General features: G+C 42.0%; 1 protein-coding gene across 1 annotated transcript in view; it reads left to right on the top strand.

The window, feature by feature from the left end:
• Positions 1–4,244: 4,244 nt before the first annotated feature.
• LOC130111955 (C-myc promoter-binding protein-like) overlaps positions 4,245–21,696 on the top strand; it is a 109,821-nt gene continuing 92,369 nt past the window's right edge. Inside the window, exon 1 of the mRNA XM_056279262.1 lies at positions 4,245–4,363. The gene's annotated coding sequence lies outside the window, so the exon portion shown is untranslated. The remainder of the gene's footprint in view (positions 4,364–21,696) is intronic.

The raw sequence follows: 21,696 nt of genomic DNA, 5'->3' as shown, positions 1-21,696 counted from the left end.
AGGTTGATCAGGAGAGTGCTCTTTTTGACGTTGCGTTCTTTCCTTGGTGTTTCTTTTCTTTTCCCGACATTTCTTCGGTTGTAACTTTGTTTTAGCTCAGCAAATATTAACTATGGCGTCGTTCAACTATAATTTAAAACTTATTTTAAAAGCCACGCTGGTCGGAGACGGTCTTCAAGCAGCAATTCTCAAACTCCGCGTCACGTGACCCCCTTTTCGCTTTCGTTTTTTTTTAAAGTTAAGGCGTTAGTAAAGTTAAAGTTAAAATTAAAATTAAAGTCTAATTCCTCCCTCAGTCCAACGACATGTAGATCAGATGAATTGGCCATACTAAATTGTCCTTAGGTGTGTGTGTGTGTGTGGGTGTGTGTGTCTGTGTACCAGTGGAAAGCACACTCCAAGTTTCACAATGAATCTTCACTCTACTAAACATCACAGTTACCGTAAATAGATTACACACGTCATTAATATTGCATTTGGAGCACAAATGTTGGCACACACACACACAAAGCTTCGCAGAACATTTCGAAAATATATGTAGACTTCAAATCAAACAATAAACCTGGTATATCACCAAAATTTGTGTAAAACGGTTGCAAATAACAGTTTTTCTCTCTCTGTCGTTTTAAAGAAAATAAATGAAAGTTAAGGTGTTAGTAAAGTTAACGTTGAAATTAAAGTTTAATTAAAGTGCTCTGGTTTCCTCCCACAGTACAAAGACATGTAGGTCAGGTGAATTGGCCATACTAAATTGTCCCTAGGTGTGTGTGTGTGTGTGTGTGTGTGTGTGTGTGTGTGTGTGTGTGTGTGTGTGTGTGTGTGTGTGTGTGTGTGTGTGTGAGAGAGAGAGATGGACTGGCGGCTTGCCCAGGGTTTCTCCCCACCTGCCGCCTAATGACTGCTGGGATAGGCTCCAGCATCCCCGTGAACCTTGATAGCGAGATAAGGGGTTTAGATAATGGGTGGATGGATGGATGGATTTTTAAAGTGTTTCTGCTTCCTAATTCCTGGTTAAAGTTTTCACACATTGGAAATTGTGTTGAGGTGACACGTCATCCCAGGGCAGCAGGGGGCGCCAGAGTAACCGGAACTGTCGCATATTCAGGCACATGTAAAACAGCCACGTCTCATGGTCCAGATTACATTATCACATAAAAGTTTCATTTGTATGAGCAGAGTTGTTGTTGTTGTTGTTGTTGTTGTTTTACCACAGATCAACACATACTTCTGCACTGTATTTTCCACAGCCTCCATAAACGCAATGAGTACTAAGAGTGCAGATGATCCTGGAAGAATCAGTATATCCTACTATTATTGCAGGGGCATTTTTTTTGGGTTGAATTTAACTTGTTAAGTAACCCGTCAGTAAAGTAGAAGGCTGTGCTAAATATAACCCTGTTATTGTTTCAAATGCCCTTATTCTCTGACATGAGAGAGAGAGAGAGAGAGAGAGAGAGAGAGAGAGAGAGAGAGAGAGAGAGAGAGATGTAGTCGGCCTAAGACATAATTAAAACTAGCGTTACTATTTCCCTGAGCAGATTCACCAGAACAAAGTTTGCAACGCGTTATAGTGTTGCCCAGTTATCAGACAGGCAGTAAGGCAAATGTATTTAGCAGCAGTTTCCATGAGATGGCAGCAGAGAAATGTGACAAACCAGTTAAACCAACATAAATCTGTACTGTCATATGATTTAACATAACTAATGCTGGCACCATTATTATCACTATTATAAATCAATAATAATGATAAATTCTATTTATATAGCACTTTTTATACATGAAATGCAGCTCAAAGTGCATTTGCATTAGAAGGGAAAAAATTAAAACAATAACAAGAAGAAGAAAAAAATCAATAAAAAGCCTGTTTATAGAAGTGCTCTGCAATCAAGGAGAGAAAATGAAAAGCAATTTAAGAGCATGTGAGATTATAAACGTAGAACATTACAACGAAGATTAAGATAAAAAAGATAAAAGTACAACTATTTTAAACAAGGAACATCATTTGTCGAACAAATAAAGCATGCCATAAGTATTAATCAATATTAGTTCAATATTAGCGTTAATATTAGTTGAATAGTCGTCTCCCATTGTCAACTCAAATCAAGCCAATTTCATTTGTATAGTCCCGAATCACAGTTAACAACCTCAGAGGGCTTCACAAAGTAATTAAAAAATAGATCGATAGAGTTTGTAACATATGTAATATCAGTATATATGTGTGAAGGCTAAGTTGTAACATCACTGAGTTTACTCAACCTGCCCAGAAATGTGATAAAACAATTTCACATAGGTAGATTCCATATGAACTTTGCAGGAACAGTACTAATACATTTGTATTGTACTGGGGAAGAGCCCATCAGATGTTGTAGGTGTGTGTTGTCTGTATAGACAGACCGCCTCAGCAACCAAGAAGAGTCTTGATAGAAAAAAAAGTCTTAAAGGTCACAGTGCTGACCAATGGTGAGACATGTCCTGTTTCTTAGAGCGCTCATGCTGCCACAGTACTCCATACAGCCATGCCATTATGGATTGTGCCTTAATTGCTTATTTTCTGGTGTACAAATGGGTTCTGGGAATGAGGTAGCCATGTTAACTGTAATAAAGACTGGTTAGGACTTCAACATTAATAAGATGAAATGCTTTGTGTCTTGTCTCTGTCCCACCCGGTCATCATAAAGGCCCTACATTCACTCACTGCGCAGCCAGTCTATCTTCTCATATTCACTGGCCTTCATCACAAAATAAAGAGGTTAAAGTAGAGGATTAATCACACAAAATATTAAAACTCATGATAAAAAAGAGTCCCCAGGAATAGAGTTTAAACTGTAAAGCCAGCAAAAATTATTTTCTAAATGGTTGGCACATCTCTGCCACTTAGGTTTAAATTTCCTCTTCTTTTGTTCTTCTTCATCCCATGTATATTTTCACAAATGAACACAAACATTGCCTATAAAATCTTTTCCTGACCTGCAAAATAGTGAACTTGTGAACTCAGTTGGAGGTAAAAGCTGGTCGTTGTTAGTTCTTTATTGGATACAGAGAATATTGACTGTGGACCTGTTGTATATGATGTAGAACTGTTGTATATGATGTAGAACTATTGTATATCGTGTAGAACTGTTGTATATCGCGTAGAACTGTTGTATAACATGAAGAACTGTTGCACATCATGTAGAACTGTTGCACATCATGTAGAACTGTTGCACATCATGTAGAACTGTTGTATATTGTGTAAAACTGTTGTATATCATGTAGAACTGGTCTGATGAGTCAGAATCCAAATTTGATTTATGCCTAAGACTTGTCATTCATGAATTGTGTTGATTTTGTATCACTCTTGTCTTTGCTGAGTTTGTTGTCATTTGTGCCTTTCCCCGTCTTTCAGTTTTGCAATGAAATGCCTTTGCAAACGTGTTAGACTCTGTCTCTTAACTGTTATTTCTCTTCTCATCCGGTTTGCATTAAATGCATATTATATCTACATGCAAAGTTGGTCAAAGATAGTATAAGGCAGATTTGCCTTGCACTATCTTTGACCAACTACTAGCAGTCTTTGACGACTATTTAAGGATGACTAAAAACTTTTTTGTTCAGTTTTATATGTAGTGTTTAGTTATGCTGTATGTAACAGATCATAATTAAACACTACTACTACTATATAATAATAATAATAATATGATGATGATGATGGTGGTGGTGGTGGTTATGATCAATCGATCTATCGATCGATCAATCAATCAATCAAGTTGCATTTTATATAGCGTTTTTCTTTTATTATATGTAATACTGCATTTATAAAAACCTTAATATAGCATACATATTGCATACCATTTTTTCACAGACTAATTAGGTTATACTAGATATAGTCCATAACATATGGGCTCGAAGCACAACACTGAAAACTGGTACTGGAGAAACTGGAAAGATGTCACTTGTTTATTCTGTACAGCAGAACAACAGAGCTGAGTGAGGTTTGTTTTATTTATTTATTTATTTGTAATTGCGCTCGCCTATAGCCATCGCCCTCCCGTGCGGTGTGCACAGCGCTGTAATTGGCAGGGAGAGGCAGGTCGGCTCTGTCAGAATGAAAAAAAGAAAAAAGAAAAAATAGAAGTGATGCAAACGTCGCTCTTAAAGCGGCGCCCGGCGGATTCGCATCACAACCAAAATGGCGGCGGGGCGCAGAGCCGGCTCGGCACATTGAATGGTCTGGTAGAGGGGAACCAAAGAGAGAGAGAGGGGGAAAAAAATAGCCAGAAAAGTTATCTCACCGTTTCTGCACCGACGGCGCCGTAATGCAACAGTGACGGCAGGCGATCGCGGGGGAAGTTACGTGAGGATTAATTTCGCATTCGCAAGTGGCGTAAGTATGAAATGATGGACCGTTATAGTGACTGAGGAGGGATTACACCGAACAGCTGCCGGGTACTAGTCAGGCGAACCGACTGGAAAAGCCCCGCTCCGGTGTGCTGCCTGTCTGTCTGTCCCTGTCTGATCGCACAGCACACGGCATGACAACCAATTGCGCTGGGTTTTCCTATTTTTTATTTTTGCAAATGGGGGAAAAAACCCTATTATATCGATTTGGTGAATTGATTGCATTTCTCGGAGCTTTACGGTGAGCCCTCCACAGCCACGCATGTGCCACAGGTTGTTTGCTGTCGTGGGTAATCCAGCTTTAATAGATGGTGCAAAGGAAAACTAGTCGCAACACACCGACGCACTCGGCTCCTCCAGCACTATTTGACGCTTTCATCCGCCAGTGTGCAGTCGTTCATTGCTATAAATAACTCAAAAACACTGGTCTCTCCATATCTCGCTGCACCGAAAGATATTTTAGGTCGTCCGGTGTTACTTCTGCCCCCAAATAACGATAACATAACGTTCTTTCTAGTTTGCTGGATGATGTGTATATATAGACTATGCCCTTGCCCGTCTGCAGCAAAGGACTAAAGCATAGTCATTTCCAATCGTGTTTTGGCTATGATTTTCAGTCATTGTATAACAGCCATCCCAAAGGATTAGAGATAGATCTTGCCGGTGTCTGTTTGAAGTAGACAAGAGATGAAGAGTCTAGCAAGAAATGAATAGTGTCAATGGAAAGCGTCATGTTATGTAACCTCCCTTGTTATTGAAATGCTGTGCCACTTTTGGAAATATGTTGGTCGTGGGCTTGCCCGATATGTCCTATTAGGTTGACACTATTAAGGTAGAGGAAATGGAGCTGCTGAAAATGTAGCCCAGCTGACATCTGTGAATTTTAACATGTGTGGCAGAGATGGGGTCCTGACATTCCTATGTATTGCATCACAACATTTCCCCACTCTTTTTAAGTTTTGTTTAGTGACACCAAGGACAAACTTGCCCCTTCCAGACCTTTGAATCTGCCCACTCCATTGAGTTGAGTGTAACGACTTGGCAATTCTGTCTGATATCAGGCAAAGGATAGCAAGTCTGGTTAAATCGTATGTTATCTCACAAACGTTCTCACAAGACCATGGTGAGATTCTCAGTTTCGTGTAAGAAAGGTAACACACTCTGGCCCCATCGCAAGTTGGTCATTTCACTTTTTGCGAGTGCTGATCTCCACATCATCTCCCCTTTGGTGGTCAGCTCTGTTGTTATACTTCTGACTGACAGTTTTTTTTCTTTTTGTTTTTTGCGGCCATGTCTGTTCTTGTTGAGAGTGCTGCAGGCTGCCACGTTGGAATGTGGGAAAAGCAAAAAGGAGTTGTGCTTGAAATGAAAACTGCATCGTGTCACACGTGTGAGCCCAGGACAGTCGGCTTGGCGAGGCCCTAGTCCTGCGCAGATCCCAGAGGAGGATTTATTGCAGTTAGTAAAAAGATCACAGGCCAGACGCAGCCAGACGGTGTCTGCTTTGCTGATTGAAGGCTTCAGGTATACCCAGTAACCCTGATTCCCTGTGACCTGACAATTACTCAAGGGTTATTTGCCTGTCTTATTTCATTTGAATCATTTCGCTGAGACAAGGTGTCCCTGATGCAGATAATATGGTCCTTTTACATTGTAATGCAGAATTTATGTAATTCCAATGATCTCCTGTCATCCTAAACAACCTTTTTCTACGATCTAGAGCACTGACACCACTCTGTTTTTACATAGAGGGAAGCTGACATTATTGTTTTGTAAAAAAAAAAAAATTGTGACATGTGATGTCAACATGAGCTTCATGCAAAAGTGGTACTGCATATTTCCCCCTGAGAAAATGTGAGAATAACCTTGAAAATTTGCCTCAGGGACCGTCACGGTGAAGTTGGTTTCCCACTTACTTACTATCAGGCAAACATTTTGACAGCGCTTGCTTCTCAATGACATCACGGGTGGCACGGTGGCGCAGTGGTTAGCGCGGTCGCCTCACAGCAAGAGGGTCCTGGGTTCCAGCCCTGGGGTAGTCCAACCTTGGTGGGTCATCCCGGGTTGTCCTCTGTGTGGAGTTTGCATGTTGTTCCCATGTCTGTGTGGGTTTCCTCCGGGGGCTCCTGTTTCCTCCCTCAGTCCAAAGACATGTAAGTCAGGTGAATCGGCCATACTAAATTGTCCCTTGGTATGAATGTGTGTGTGTGTGTGTGTGTGTGTGTGTGTGTGTGTGTGTGTGTGTGTGTGTGTGTGTGTGTGTGTGTGTGTGTGTGTGTGTGTGTGTGTGTGGGCGGGCCCTGTGATGGCCTGGCGGCCTGTCCAGGGTGTCTCACCGCCTGCTGCCCAATGACTGCTGGAATAGGCTCCAGCATCCCTGTGATTCTGAGAGCAGGATAAGTGGTTCAGATAGTGGATGGATGAATGGATTGTTTCTCAATGACATCACAGATTAAAGCCTTGTTTTTTTCTAGTTTGGCAGAGAAATTATCATTTACTCATATTTGGACTTAGCTTTGTGCCTTCATAGGAGTCATTTTAGTATGTTAGGATAAGGTTTAGCCAAAATGGTATGTTTACCTGGGAAAAGATGCAGAAAGACTAAGCACAGCATGACGAGGGTCCCGGGAATTCTGTCCATAAACATTAATTACCTAAGAACTGAGTATTCCCTGAAGTGGGAAAGACAGCATGTGTCCTCAGTTAGTGGGTGGCCTGTAGCATTACATGAATTACACTGGGGAGGCGGGGCTGGTCTTCAGGGCTGGCCCTGGTCTACTGTTAAGATGCAGTTTGCTAGCAAATATTTCTTTAAGATAACACAGTTTGTTCAGATCAGTTGATCGTTTTTTTCTACTTGAGGTTAATAATTGAATGGTGCTCAAATTTTCCAACTAAAAGAAAATTTGGTTGTTTATAGTGGCACAGTGACACTTGCACATTTGCACTGTTGCTTGGCAGGAAGAAGGTTCAGGGATCCCAGCCCTTCTGTATGCAGTTTGCATGTTCTTCCCGTGGTTGTGGGTTTCCTCCCATAGTGCAAACACCTGCATGTTGGCTGAATTGGAGACTCTAAATTGTTCGTTGGTATGAGTCTGTGTGTGTATGTGTGTGTGTGTGTGTGTGTGTGTGTGTGTGTGTGTGTGTGTGTGTGTGTGTGTGTGTGTGTGTGTGTGTGTGTGTGTGTGTGTGTGTGTGTGTGGGTTTGTGTTTGGGCGCTGTGCTGGACTGGTGACCTTCTAACCAAGACTTCCGAGGACACACTCAAGAGATGCTTTTATACCTAAACAGGTATAAAGGATGAATGACCCTTGTCCTCATACTCTGAATGAACAGGCGCACTTGCACAGAAATGGCTGGTGTCTTTCCACTGATGAGCTATACGCAGCCTGAGGTGTTCTCAAGAATTAAGGGGTTTTCCCTGTTTTAATCAATTTTCCTAATAGTGTTGAGAGGCAGGGTGCTTAAAAGACTGAAGTCGAGCACACAATTCGTTCAAAGCCTCTAAACTAAAATGCTGAGTGAGAAATCTGAGAAGTCAAACGGAAAAAAACACAAATATTGTCCTTTAAATCATCTTGTCTTACTTGAAGAAGTAAAAGCAGTCGTCAAAACGATGTACTGCCAACAAGGGAATCCAAGGATCAAGTTTAGAGTTTAGGCAGGATAGCAAGCTTCTCTTTCCCAGAAACATGGTCCACAGGGCTCTGCAGAAGCACTTTACCTGTGTTAATGTGCAAAGACAGACCAGTGGCATCTGGCTGATCTTCAAGTGGCTATTTATCCTGATTGTCATGAAAAAGCTATTCATTCACTCATGTTTTTTGTTTTTCTAGCACGGTTTTGCCTCCAAGCGTGAGCTCTGTTGAATGTGTTTCAGGATACACACTTGGTTGGCATTGCCATCTTTATTGAAACTAACTGCCTTTCTTTGTTTTTCAGTTGAGTGTGAAATAAACATTAAAAATGAAGCAACATCCCTATAAACACATAGTATGCTTGCAAAAGGGATACAATCTTTAGTGATTTGCAAGATTTCAACTTTAATGAATGTCCAATGAATGTTTAGAGACAGATGTTCATTGCTGATGGGAGTTCGTGTTTTGCTGCTTAGAAATACTCGAAGTAGAGATAATAATAATAATAATAATAATAATAGATGGAGGTCTCTGTCAAGGAAGGTTCGGCATTGCTGTGTCCCCTGTAGCTGTTTATGTGTGAAGGCAGGGCAATCCAACTCCTGCTGTAGGCATAAAGATTACCCAGCATGCAACTAGAGCACTCACATTCACTTACATACGTCCCAATGTCCCAATCAGTGGGTGCTTTAGCCTGAACACCCTCAGAGTTTCATGGGCATATGCATTGTTGCTACTCATCGGCTGACTTAGTTGGACTCCAGTATCTAAGGCTGACAATGCTGGGTCTATATTCTGCCCACTGAGCTCCCATCCTGTGTGCAGTCAGCAGCGATGCTGCTTGAGATTGGTGTAAAAACCTGTTCTCACCTCAGCGGCATTATATACCATTCATTTTCAGACCAGCTAATGTTCACAGACACAGTGAACGTGGTCATCGGACCTCTGCTGTGGCGAGTACTAACCCTTTGGACATTTGAGTGTGTTGATAGAGAAAACTATTCTGTGGCCAAAGTGCAAAGAAAACCCCTTTTCCTAACAAAGCTGTTGGTCTTTTTGTAGCTGTGCTGCTTGTCTGGAAAGTCGTGCAAAGGGAATAATCATAAAAGCCGAGTGACTTCAGAGGGGTTTGTTTTGAACGACATGCAGAGGAAAAAAGCCATGGTTCTCTCTCCCTTTTTATTCTGGAGGCGAGTGATGCCAGTTGTGAGATGAGTCCCAAGAGGGAAAACAATGAGAGAGGAATACATTTTCCAAAGTTGCTCTGTTTTAAAAAGTATTGGCCCAAATGGCTCCTGAATGAAGCCACAGACATATATTTTTGACTTTGAAAAGTACAGCTCTCTGCTGTTGTTGCTGTTGCAAAAATGCACTTGCATACTTAGAAGCATCTTTCTTGTTGAGGCACAAGTACAAGTTGAGGCTTAGACAATAAGTTGAGCTGGTAACCCATTTGCAAATTCTGTACTAGATTTATTTTTGTGAAGGGAGCTTCACTCGTAGCATTTTAGGAAAGCTTGTTCAATGAAATGGCAACAAAGATGCAACCAAAATCTACCTTACCAAGTGGATTTTTTTTTTTGTGGATCCCCCCCCCCCCCTTTTCTCCCCAATTGTACTTGGCCAATTACCTCACTCTTCTGAGCCATCCCGGTCGCTACTCCACCCCCTCTGCTGATCTGGGGAGGGCTGCAGACTATCATATGTCTCCTCCAATACATGTGGAGTCACCAGCCGCTTCTTTTCACCTGACAGTGAAGAGTTTCGCCAGGGGGCGTAGCGCGTGGGAGGATCACGCTATTCCCCCCCAGTTCCCCCTCCCCGCTGAACAGGTGCCCCGACCGACCAGAGGAGGCGCTAGTGCGGCGACCAGGACACATACCCACACCTGGCTTCCCACCCGCAGACACGGCCAATTGTGTCTGTAGGGACGCTCGACCAAACCAGAGGTAACACGGGGATTTGAACCGCCAATCCCTGTGTTGGTAGGCAACGGAATAGACCGCAATGCCACCCAGATGCCCATGGAAATGTTTTAAGAATACCGTCAAACAAATGCGTAATTTATACAAATAGAAGAATCATCAACATTGCCAACTTATTAAAGTCCTTGTGTTTCAAAGAATCCTTTGCAAAGTAAACTGCAGACATTTTAAGGCACTGCAGATCCGTTGTTAATAGATCTGTTGTTAATCAACAATTTCCTATAAAAAAGTTGACTCACGACCCACCACTCCCCAGATTAATGCATAATAAACACAACAGCCAGGCTAGCACAGTGATTGTGTTGATGCCCTGCCCTCATAGGACTTGGGTCACTCTTGCAGTGATTGTAGCAAACAGATATTGATTGAATAGGGGTGTAACGATCAATCGATCTGGATTATTGATTCAATGATCAATGATGCAATATCATTGATACAAAGTGAAAACATTGAGCCATATCCCCATCTTTAAGATATACCTAGGATGTGAAAATTTCAAAGCTTGATATCTCTTAACCACTGAGCCCACAGACAGAACCTTGTAAACCCAAGGTGATGAAGCATAGATGTGCATGGTTTATGTTCATAATTGAAGGGTCATCAAGGGCTCTTTAAGTTAATTGATAAAAAAATATTTGCACTTAAACATAAGAAATATGGCACATTATAGTGAACAGCAACAGGTCTATTTTTGTTCTTTTTATTAAAAAGAATTGGTTGTTTTTCATTTAAATCTCTGCAAGAGCTCAGTAATAAAATTGTTAAATCAAATTTTAGTTGCTTTTTGTGAGTTGATGTAAATGTACAGCAGCATGGTGGTGCAGTGGTTAGTGTGGTCGCCTCACAGCAAGAGGGTCCTGGATTTGAACCCCGGGGTTGTCCAACTTTGGGGGTCATCCCGCGTTGTCCTCTGTGTGAGGTTTGCATGTTCTCCCCGTGTCTGCGTAGGTTTCCTCCTACAGTCCAAAGACATGTAGGTCAGGTGAATCAGCCATACTAAATTGTTCCTAGGTGTGAATGTGATGGCCCCGTGATGGACTGGCGGCCTGTCCAGGGTGTCTCCCTGCCTGCTGCCCAATGACTGCTGGGATAGGTGCCAGCATCCCTGCAACCCTAATTATGATAAGTGGCTTGGATAATGGATGGATGAATATAAGTATAACTGATTGTGTTAAATGGGCATATGCTATCATCTCATATCAATCGCAGGCCCCTGAATTGAGTCGAAATCATACCGTGGCAGACTTTATGATATCAGCAAATATCATATTGTTATCAAAAGAATCAATATAATATCGTATGGTGACGAAACTTGTGATTTACGCCTCTACTTTTGAAGGTGTTTGAAAATGGCCAATCTTGTCAAAAATGCCAGCTGTCCTAAATATTTGTCTTTACAATTATCTTTGCTTTCTTGAGGGGCAAAGCAGCATGTCTTATCTTAATTTGTTCACATCCCCAAAGGCTAGAGGTGAGCATTCAGGTAGAAATTATTTATTGCCGCTATAATGAAACAACTTGGTCAATTTCCGCTCCTCTTATTTTCAGCAGTTGTGCATGAAAATGACCTTTTCGGGTTAGATGATATAAGCTCATTATTTCGATAAAGTTTCCCCTCAGTCTGTTCACTCTAGCACAAAAACATCCTTAAACATAGTAGGCAAACCCTCAAAACTGTAACATGGTGACTGTATTGTTCCAGTCTCTCCTGAAGACTTCTGTCCAGTGTTTTTCTGTTTTCAAAGAGTGACAGATGAGGGGGTGTCCAGGTGGCGTAGCGGTCTTTTCCGTTGCCTACCAAAATGGGGCTCGCCGGTTTGAATCCCCGTGCTACCTCAGACTTGGTCGGGCGTCCCTACAGACGCCAATTGGCTTTGTCAGCAGGTGGGAAGCCAGATGTGGGTATATATCCTGGTTGCTGCACTAGTGCCTCCTCTGGTTGGTTGGGGTGCCTTTTCAGGGGGGAGGGGAAACTGGGGGAATAGCGTGATCCTCCCACATGCTACGTCCCCCTGGCAAAACTCCTCACTGTCAGGTGAAAAAAAGCAGCTGGCGACTCCACATGTATCGGAGGAGGCATGTGGTAGTCTGCAGCCCTCCCCAGATCGGCGGGGGGGTGGAACAGTGACCAGGATGGCTCGGAAGAGTGGGGTAATTGGCCAAGTACAATTGGGGAGAAAAGGGGGGAAATCCCCCCCTAAAAGAGTGACAGATGCTACTGACCATTTGCAGCCCCCCCTGAAAAAAACAAACAAAACAACAACAACAACAACAACACAAAACAGTAAATGTGGTTTTGGTGAGGGGTAGGAAACTCGATTTTTTCCCCCTCCATTTTGTTATATGGATCCCAAATTTCACCAAATCCTTATTTTACAATCTAATTTATTATTTGTAGACCAGGGTAGTTATCTTGTGAAGATGGACGAGATGAACTTCCCACTGGCTACACAAAATAGGCTGTGTGATTTTGTAACTCTATTCTTAGGGGTAACAAGATTCTTTCTGCGTTTTGCTCATGCCTTTGTGAATATTTTTTCATTTGCTATACTTTCTTAATCAAGTTCAAGGTTGCAAGAGGCTGGAACCTATTCCAGCACGAGTTAAATGGAAGGCAGGCAGGGAGACACCATTGGCACAATGCCGGTCCAGCACAGGGCCAATATACACATAACCACTTGCACACCATTTATACCTGTGGTCTCTTATTCAGCTAAATTGTCTCTGGTTAACAGATGGAAACAAGAGCACCTGGACAAAACCCACATAACACACACTGGGAGAAAATGCAAACTCCACACAGAAGGACTGAGGTCAAATGCAGGAACCTCTTGCTTTTAAGTTACACAACTAACCACAAAGCCGATGTTGTGCTTGATTTATGGCTATTATGAATGCACATATCAATGCACATATGCATGTTGCTTTGAGAGCAGGAAGTAGCAGGGATTATTATTTATTCATATTAACCATATCTCACTGTTGCGTGTCATATGTGTCACACAGCTGGTCAGAGTGGAGCAGATTGAACTGAGTGGAGTTTCCCTCTCCTTTCAATTCAACATGATCATCTTGTATCACAGGCACGAAATCACACAGAAAAACAAACTGTCAATGTCCCTCAAAGCCCTCTCTCTCCCTGCAGATATCACATGACTTGCCAGCATCGAAAGAGACAGGAACTGAACGCCCACCCCTCTGGGCTAACTGGAAGCAGATGCTTGGCCAGTGAGGCTTTCTACTGGCCTGTGTTTATGTTCTCGAGCACATTCCTTTCAACCTCTTCCACGTGTCTGTACGCTGTGTCCATCTCTCTGCAGGACACCTCCACAGCTGGAGGTGCAAGCACTGACAACTATCAGAGCCCTGACAGTCCCTTCATTGGTACTCATCATCCATGGTCCTCCCAGGTTTTACACAGCTGGAAATCGTTGCCCTGTCATGTTGTCTTAAGACGAGCCTTGGTGGAGGAGGCTAAATGCTTGTTGGATCCTGACATGTTATCCAACTCCTCCCTGAAGTCCAGCTGTGGCTTTTAGGTCAGAGAGTTTGAGCTGAGGAGCTTTGTCTTTGACTTTGGCATCAAGCCCTTATACCGACATGTTTTTGGGTTTCTGGGTTCATGGCTCGTCTCTGCCAAGCCTTGTTTCTCTTGCTTAAACTGGTCATTTCAAACTTTTTCATATAAACAAACGCCCGTTTCATTACTATCTATCACCGACTATGCTAAAACAATAATGATTCAGTTTACTCTCAGTTCATGAAGGCCTTTGCTTCTGAAAGTGTGTACATTGTAAAAACAGTGTCAGTCTCACCCTTTCCATGAAAAAATTTTCAAGCTGTGCATATGAACCATGATAGGAACTGATGTGTTTTACTTCAGTCAGTAGCGATTGGTCCACCAGAGACCAACCGCTGCTCTTCTATTGACCAACCAGAGAGACGCTTTGCTTGGTCCAACAAAAATAATATATTTAACACAAGCTTGGATTGGATATTTGTGAGCATTGGATATTTGGATATTGGGTATAGGATTGGAGCATTGGATATTTGTGAGCAGTGATTGGCCCACCAGAGAGGATAAGGTAGAACTTCCTCTCTGGTGGAAATCTTCAAGATTGCCATTTTAATGATCATTCACACAGTTCTGTAACCTACATGATTTCTACTGACTAACCTGTATAATCTGTGCATGTAGCTGAGCCATGGTGTAAAAGTGTCTTTTCAGCATATTATTCACATGATATTTAGCCCTTTATAAAATCTCGGGTAAGCATTTGCTTATGTTACAACCTGGAAAAGCCCTATTTCAAAGCATTCGTGCTGCTGAGGGCCCATATAATTAATTATTGATTGACATAAATATTTACTATAGTGTTTCAGGACCATTAAGCAGGACTCAGATGATCTTTTAAAATGGGTGTGTGTTGAGAATGACCTTCCATCAGCATTGAGTGCTTTTTACACTGGGAGAAATCAGTGGTGACTCCTTTCTAGGCGTTAGCTTCAAAATCGAGGCGAGCTTTCTGCCAGGGTCAGTCTGCCAAAGCGAAGTAGGGCAGCCAGCAATGAAGGTATTTAGATTAGCCCACTTACACTGAGATGTAGATTTTTATTCTTATATGATGGGCCCAGGGTGAGTCACTATTCTAAATGCATTGGATGCGGTCCCTGAGAGAATGATCCAATTATGATCTGTGCTTGAAGACACATGCGGGCGAGTCTTGCATAGCTGGATATCAGGAAATGTTGTCGCGCTTTCTCAGTGTACATGCTGCACCTAAATTAAACTTTTACGGCTACACAGCCATATGGCAGCTAACCCTTCCTTGACGTTTGTGGAGTTTGTTCTGATCCAAGGCAGTTTTATAACATCTCCCGATCCAACCTCACAGGAAATGTCACTGGAGTCTCTTTTCAAAAGTCCTATGCTGTTACCAATGTAAAATGCATTTTCATTGTAGTTGCTGGTGTTTCCATGGTGAGCTCAGTGGGGCAGATTTCCTCCATTCCTTCCTCATGTAGAGGAGGCGGAGAGTGATACAGAGCGAGAGTGAGTGAGCGATGGGGATGTGATGAGCACAGGAACGGGGGTGTGTCATACTTAAAAAGTGTTGTGTAATGTGTGCCACGGTGCTGTCTGCATTTAGTCTGAAAGGTATATTTAGTAGGCTGGCAGGATGGCTAAGATGGATGGCATTCTTTGACTTGTCATGTGGCTCTGTGGTCTTACATGGGAGTTATGGCAGTGCTATCATGCACTCTTCATCCATAGAACAACAAAAATGTTAGATAGAAATAGGCGCTAGCATTGATTAAAGTCTCAGTGAGGATTTCTTTCACTTGTGTGAAATTTTTATTCTACATTCTACATGTGGGTATTTTTTCCTCTCGTGTCCCAGCTATTCCATTCACCAACAGGGAAGCAGAGAATACATAGTTTACAGGGCAGCTTAGCATTGCCATCTTTGTACTGTGGGGCCCTGGGCTCACCCCCAGCCATATCACAGTCATCTGCCAAGCTCAGCGGTCCTTTAACCAGATCCTGATTCCTATCTGGGTTTGGGGATTGTTGTTTAGCAGGTGACCCTGCTCTCTGACCTCATTGTGGAGGGGGTGAAAAGTGAAAGACAGTTTTCCTACAGCATTAAAAGTTTTGGATTATTTATATTATCAGGGTTACCACTAGGGCTGCACAATATGGGCAAAATATGCGATGTGTGATTAGTGTGTTGCATATTGCGATGACGATCAGACATATGATATCAGAGCAACAGCACAACGTTCATGCAAGGAGCAAAATATCAGTCTAACTGTGGCCGTTTCAGAGCTTAACATTACATATGATATATCAATAGGTGTGCTGAAAAAGTCCCTGAAAACTAAAAAGATTGTAATTTAAATCAAATGAGATTATTATTGACCAGTCACTGAGTTCAGTGGCTATGACAATGTTGGATTGTGATACAAATTGTTCATGCAAACTCCCACTTGACATTTTGAAAGCATTGTGCATCTTGCAGGCATCTGTAAACACTTAAAAAAAAAATTAAGTCATTGCTGAAAAAAATGCATTGTGCGGCTGATGCAGGATTCTGATTTGCTTTGGTTTTGATTCCACAGACTTCCAACATTTCTCATGTTTTTAGCATCTGTGTTATAGTATCAGGTACTGTTAATCCAAACTACCCCCCCTCCCCCAATTGCCGGCAGTGCAATTTAGCAGCATATCTTGTGCCACATATTTTGTGATTGTGTGTGAGCGCATCCAGAATCTGTAAAGCCCACTCAGGCAAATTTGTAATTTGGGATATTGGGCTATACAAATAAAATTGACTTGACTTATGTTACCTCGATGGGTTATCATATGGCATATTGCTCATAAAACTGCAAGAGGCTGGAGATTGAGTCGGAAGGATGCTGACATTACTCGTTTCAGCATTTTATGAATAAAATTAATCAATTGGTTGAATTTGGGGTGGTGGTAATAGGTAATTTGTAGCGTCTGATCTTGTGATCATCAACTGCTGGGCCATCGCTCAACTTGTTGTGTACTGTCCTGTGTTCATGTGATGTCATTGTGGTTTTTTTTAATCCAAAGTACCTCCACACAATAGATGGAACTGTATTGCCATTTTCTGCACCAACTCCTCCTTTGCATTCAAATTGTTTTCAAAACCATTTGGTTTATTCCTAATTCGTGTGTATTCTATGTAGCCCATCTCTGATCTGTTTAGTTTACATCACATTTTTGGAAGGCCTTAGCTGATCAGGCCATTTGGTTTATATGCAGAGTGTGGAACATATAGGGACTGATTGCCTGATTGTGCTCATTGCTGATATTGCAGCCCTTTGCGATGTGTATATCATACATTTTTATACTGCGACAACAAGGAAATGATATGTCATGTAGCCCTAGTTACTACTAATAGACTTGACAGCCTAAGATGATCAGTTGGTTTGAATATTAGCCAAGGTAATTGAGTCATGTATTTGGTTTAGTGACATTTGTTAAATTAGATGATGAAATGCATGAGTATCAATTGGAAAGAACATACCATGTGTGCTGGGGCCTGATTACAGTGTCCTGGGTTGGAATCCTGCTGCACTTAATTCCCCCTCTAGTCTCCACCTCCCACTTCCTGTCTCTCTCTAATATGCTGTGTGTAATAAAAGCTAAAACTGCCAAAAATAATAAAATATGTTGATATAATGTCATTTTATAAACCAACTGAGATTCCTTGTACACCCATTACTTCATAAATCTGTCCTTAATTTGAAGTGATCTTTTTTGCAAACATGCAGGGAAAGAGAAATGGTCCTCTTTCCCACCTCCTTTCCCTGGTTCTGATGTGCTGGGATGTGAGTGTCCCAGCCTGGTGTGTAGAACTGGAGGCTGAACTAGAGACTCTTGTCTCAGATACAGGATGCTCTACAGATGTGAGGTCCTTTGAGCTGTCTCGGCCATTTTAGGTTCAACCAATTCTTTTCCAGCTGCACAGCTGTTGTTATTAATGAGGTCTCCAGCCAAAACAAAGGTTGATTTGAATACTGCGTCCAGCCGAGTTTCTCGGTAAATTACAAGGATAAATGTACAAACCATACATTGCTCTCATTCCCCTCTTCATTAGCGGACTTGAACCAGGCATCACTTTTACGAAGTCCTGCTGTCACCTCCTCTTTGTGAGAAAGTGATGAGGTGAGATACATTTGTAATCTGAGAACACGTTCCAGAACACAGTGAACCAGTGTTTCTCACTATCTGTCAATAGTTGGAAGAGACGGCCAAAAGAGGAAAGTTCACTATTTCCTCTCTTGGATGAAAGTCAGGACTCACTGACCCTGTGATAATCAAATAGTAATGTTATAACATGCCAAGTCTTAGTTAATGGATATTCCCCGATAAATGCCAGACAATATTGTAAATGCTTTTCTGATTTACATGTTGGTTATCTACAGTATATCAGAAGTATCTACAACCACATGTAAACATGTATCCTCTGCATGGCTGATGCAAGTAGTGTGTGCAATATCAATATGGAGGAAATTGTGCCTGTTTCATGCTTAGGCATCTGACAGACTGAAAGCTATTCAAAGGTATGTTACACCATAAAAGATATAGTAGAAAAATCACTACCTTACTTGGTAGAGTGAGTGAGACTCAATAATTTTGTCATAGGTTTTAAAAGACAGTCTCTGAGGTAGATAACCTCCTCTCCCATTGATAGAAGAACGCCATACACAGATGCTGGATGTCAGACTAGTGCAATTAGCATCAACCACGTATATGGTGCAACAGTTGCAAGGAGCTATGAGTTATGCTGAAAGCCAGTAAAACAGTAATTGATGCAAGTGTGTGATTGCTGGAAGCTGGAGCAGCTAGCTAGCTTTGCATCACATAGATGCAAAGGCTGTTGGCAGCCTTTGCATCTCTGCCTGAGCCAGCACATTTAAGCCAAAACATTTAAGGCCGTCAGCACACCCTGTTAATGAGACCACTCGCCCCACACCCTCTGACACCATATGCTTAGAATCACAGACCTTGAATCCTGGTTACCGTTGAATTATATAGTATAAAATAAACAAACTCTTAGATTAGAAAATCTGGTTGTAATAAAAAGCCTCTCTCAAGAGTCTGGAAATAAAAAATGCAAGGTTTTCAAATCTGACCCTCCCACGCCCTGTGAAGAACCTTGCTGAAGAAACCAATGTCCCATTTCACAACTGCCCTATGTACAAAAGGTATGTTTGAATTGAGCCTCATTTCTTACATCCAGTTGGCATGTGGGCTCCACAGGAATGGGCTAACCACAGCTCCAGGCTTCCTCTTTGTTTTTGTTTTTTTTGAACCAGTTCCCAATTTTACTTCATGGTCATTTAAAGTCAGAATTCAACATTCAATACTTTCAAATTCAGTTCTTACATTTCTGATTCAAATCTCTGCAACACACATCTGGGGATTCAGAAAAAAACAATCGAGCAAAGATTTTACAACCACTATATCTGAAATGAAGGAAAACTGTATCCTAATACAGAAAACTACAAACACTATCTCAATGCAACTCATATCCATTTACAACAAATACACCCCTAAAGTAAACTCGTACGATTAGTAACTAAGATAGCTTTGCACTGCTGATGTCATACTGCTTATAGATATAGCTTTAGAAATAAACTTTTCTTTTTGGGGGGGGGGGTTCCCCTTTTTTATCCCCAATTGTACTTGGCCAATTACCCCACTCTTCCGAGCTGTCCCGGTCGCTGCTCCACCCCTCTGCTGATCTGGGGAGGGCTGCAGACTACCACATGCCTCCTCCAATACATGTGGAATCGCCAGCCACTTCTTTTCACCTGACAGTGTGAACTTTCGCCAGGGGGTGTAGTGCTTGGGAGGATCATGCTATTCCCCCCAGTTCCCAGTACATTTATATATTCAAGGTAAAAGCAAACAAACTAGTAACTGGTAACTGTTCCCTGGGTGCTGCAGCTGCCCCTGCTCCTATACAATAGGATGAGTTAAATGCAGAGAACAAATTCATTGTGATACAATTCGTTGTAAAAATACAATGTCAAATAAAGTGACTTTCATTCGTTCAACTAAGTGGTAGCAAAGTAGTAAAAAACACTGAGCATACAATGGAGCCATTTGGAGTCATGGCTTATAAACAGGCAAAACCCAAAGTCTAAGGCACTCATGAATTCTGCTGTTGCAAATGTTAAAAGCCTTTAGTCGAGGCACAGCAGACACCTGACAAGTCCCAGCAGCAGTCTTGGTCAGGCTGTACAACAAAACGCTACAGACATACAACTACCCACAAATCACACACATCACAAATGAGCCTCAGCTGTGTTGGTAGGAATCAGGAAGAGAGGCATATGTGGCTTTCGGCCCATAAGAATACCATTAAACCCAGCAGCAATATGTATTCATTTAAAATCTCACTATATCTGGAAGACACCACAGACTAAATTGTGACCCAAACTTCAACAATCACCTCACAGCAAGAAGGTTCTGAGTTCGAGCCCTGGGGGAGTCCAACCTTGGGTGTCGTCCCGGATCGTCCTCTGTGTGGAGTTTGCATGTTTGCATGTCTGCGTGGGTTTCCTCTGGGTGCTGCGGTTTCCTCCCACAGTCCAAAGACATGTAGGTCAGGTGAATCGGCTGTACTAAATTGTCCCTAGGTGTGAATGTGTGTGTGTCGGCCCTGTGATGGACTGGCGGCTTGTCCAAGGTGTCTCCCCGCCTGCCACCCAATGACTGCTGGGATAGGCTCCAGCATCCCCACGACCCTGATCAGGATAAGTGATTTGGATAATGGAAGGATGGACGGATGGACTTCAACAATATTGAAATACAAAGCTAGAAAAGAACAGGTCCAGTAATCAATAGGAATTGCTAAACAGGGAACAATAACAAGCTAAACAGCCATATTGAATTCCTTCAAATGCATAAAAGAAGTGGAATTAATAGATACATTGGAATTAAAGACAGAGAAATGTAGCTTTTAGAGCAGAAATGCTGAAGGTTTCCCTCTGGAGCAGTTTAAGTCTGTCTCCAGCCTTATGAATGCAGCTGTCAACTCAGTGACAGCGCCTCTAAAACAGTCAGCATTACTGCCATGGGCTATGTTATAGTGTTTAGCCATGGGTTTTCACGTACTTATTTTACATTATTTTCATCTTATTTCGTTCTCTGTACCAGTGCGTACCAACAATGTCATGCTAAACTCCTAGTGCATGTAATGCACATGGCAATAAGCAAATTTCTGATTGTGATTCTGATTTTCATTACCGACTCCTGTTGCATATTTATGTTCAGATACTTTACTTTAATTTTCATTTTGTTCGGCCAACACAAAACCGTCCATTGGAATTCGAAGCAGTAAATGACAAAAGGGGTATTACCACTGATGAACACATTGATCATATTAGTTTTATATGCATGTAAGAAAAGATTGGAGTCATTTTAATGTGATTAGAATGACTGCATCTGCCACATTGGAAGCAGCCATGAGGCTGACAGGCAGGCCAAGCAGACTTTTGGGCTGGGGATAAATGACTGCATGTATCCTCTTCACCAGCTGTGGGTGCCTGTTAAAAACACAAATCCCCAAATTGCATTCAGATTTAAATTGGACAATACAAATTCAAAATGAAGTAAAATCATCACCTGGAGCCTCATGAAAAAACATTTTATTTACATCACTTTCATTCGTTCTGTGGTCCCAAACAACTAAATCAGTTTTCGGGAGCATGTAAAGCTTTGTTTGCAAATCTGGAGGACCTAAATCCAAATCTGTAATCATTGATGCCTTCAAAGATATGTTCTCATCTGCTCCATATATGGATAGGAGTTAGAGTACATCTGTCTAAAAACCTGGGAAGGATTTTTGTCACAGGCCACATACACACTGGTATTGATTATGACCCTTGGATTCAAGCAGGTATATACTGATCAGCCAAAACATTAAACCCACTGCATGGTAAGTGAATAACATTGATTATCTCATTACAATGGCACCTGTCCAGGGGTGGGATATATTAGACAGCAAGTGAACAGTCAGTTCTTGAAGTTGATGTGTTGGAAGCAGGAAAAATGGGCAAGGGTAAGGATCTGGGCAACTTTTACAAGGGCCAAATTGTGATGGCTGGATGACTGGGTCAGAACATCGCCAAAATGGCAGGTCTTGTGGGAT

Source organism: Lampris incognitus, chromosome 4 (genome assembly GCF_029633865.1).
Source record: "Lampris incognitus isolate fLamInc1 chromosome 4, fLamInc1.hap2, whole genome shotgun sequence".
NCBI lineage: Eukaryota > Metazoa > Chordata > Actinopteri > Lampriformes > Lampridae > Lampris > Lampris incognitus.
The sequence above is the reverse complement of the archived record's forward strand: the minus strand, read 5'-3'. Positions and strand labels throughout refer to the sequence as shown.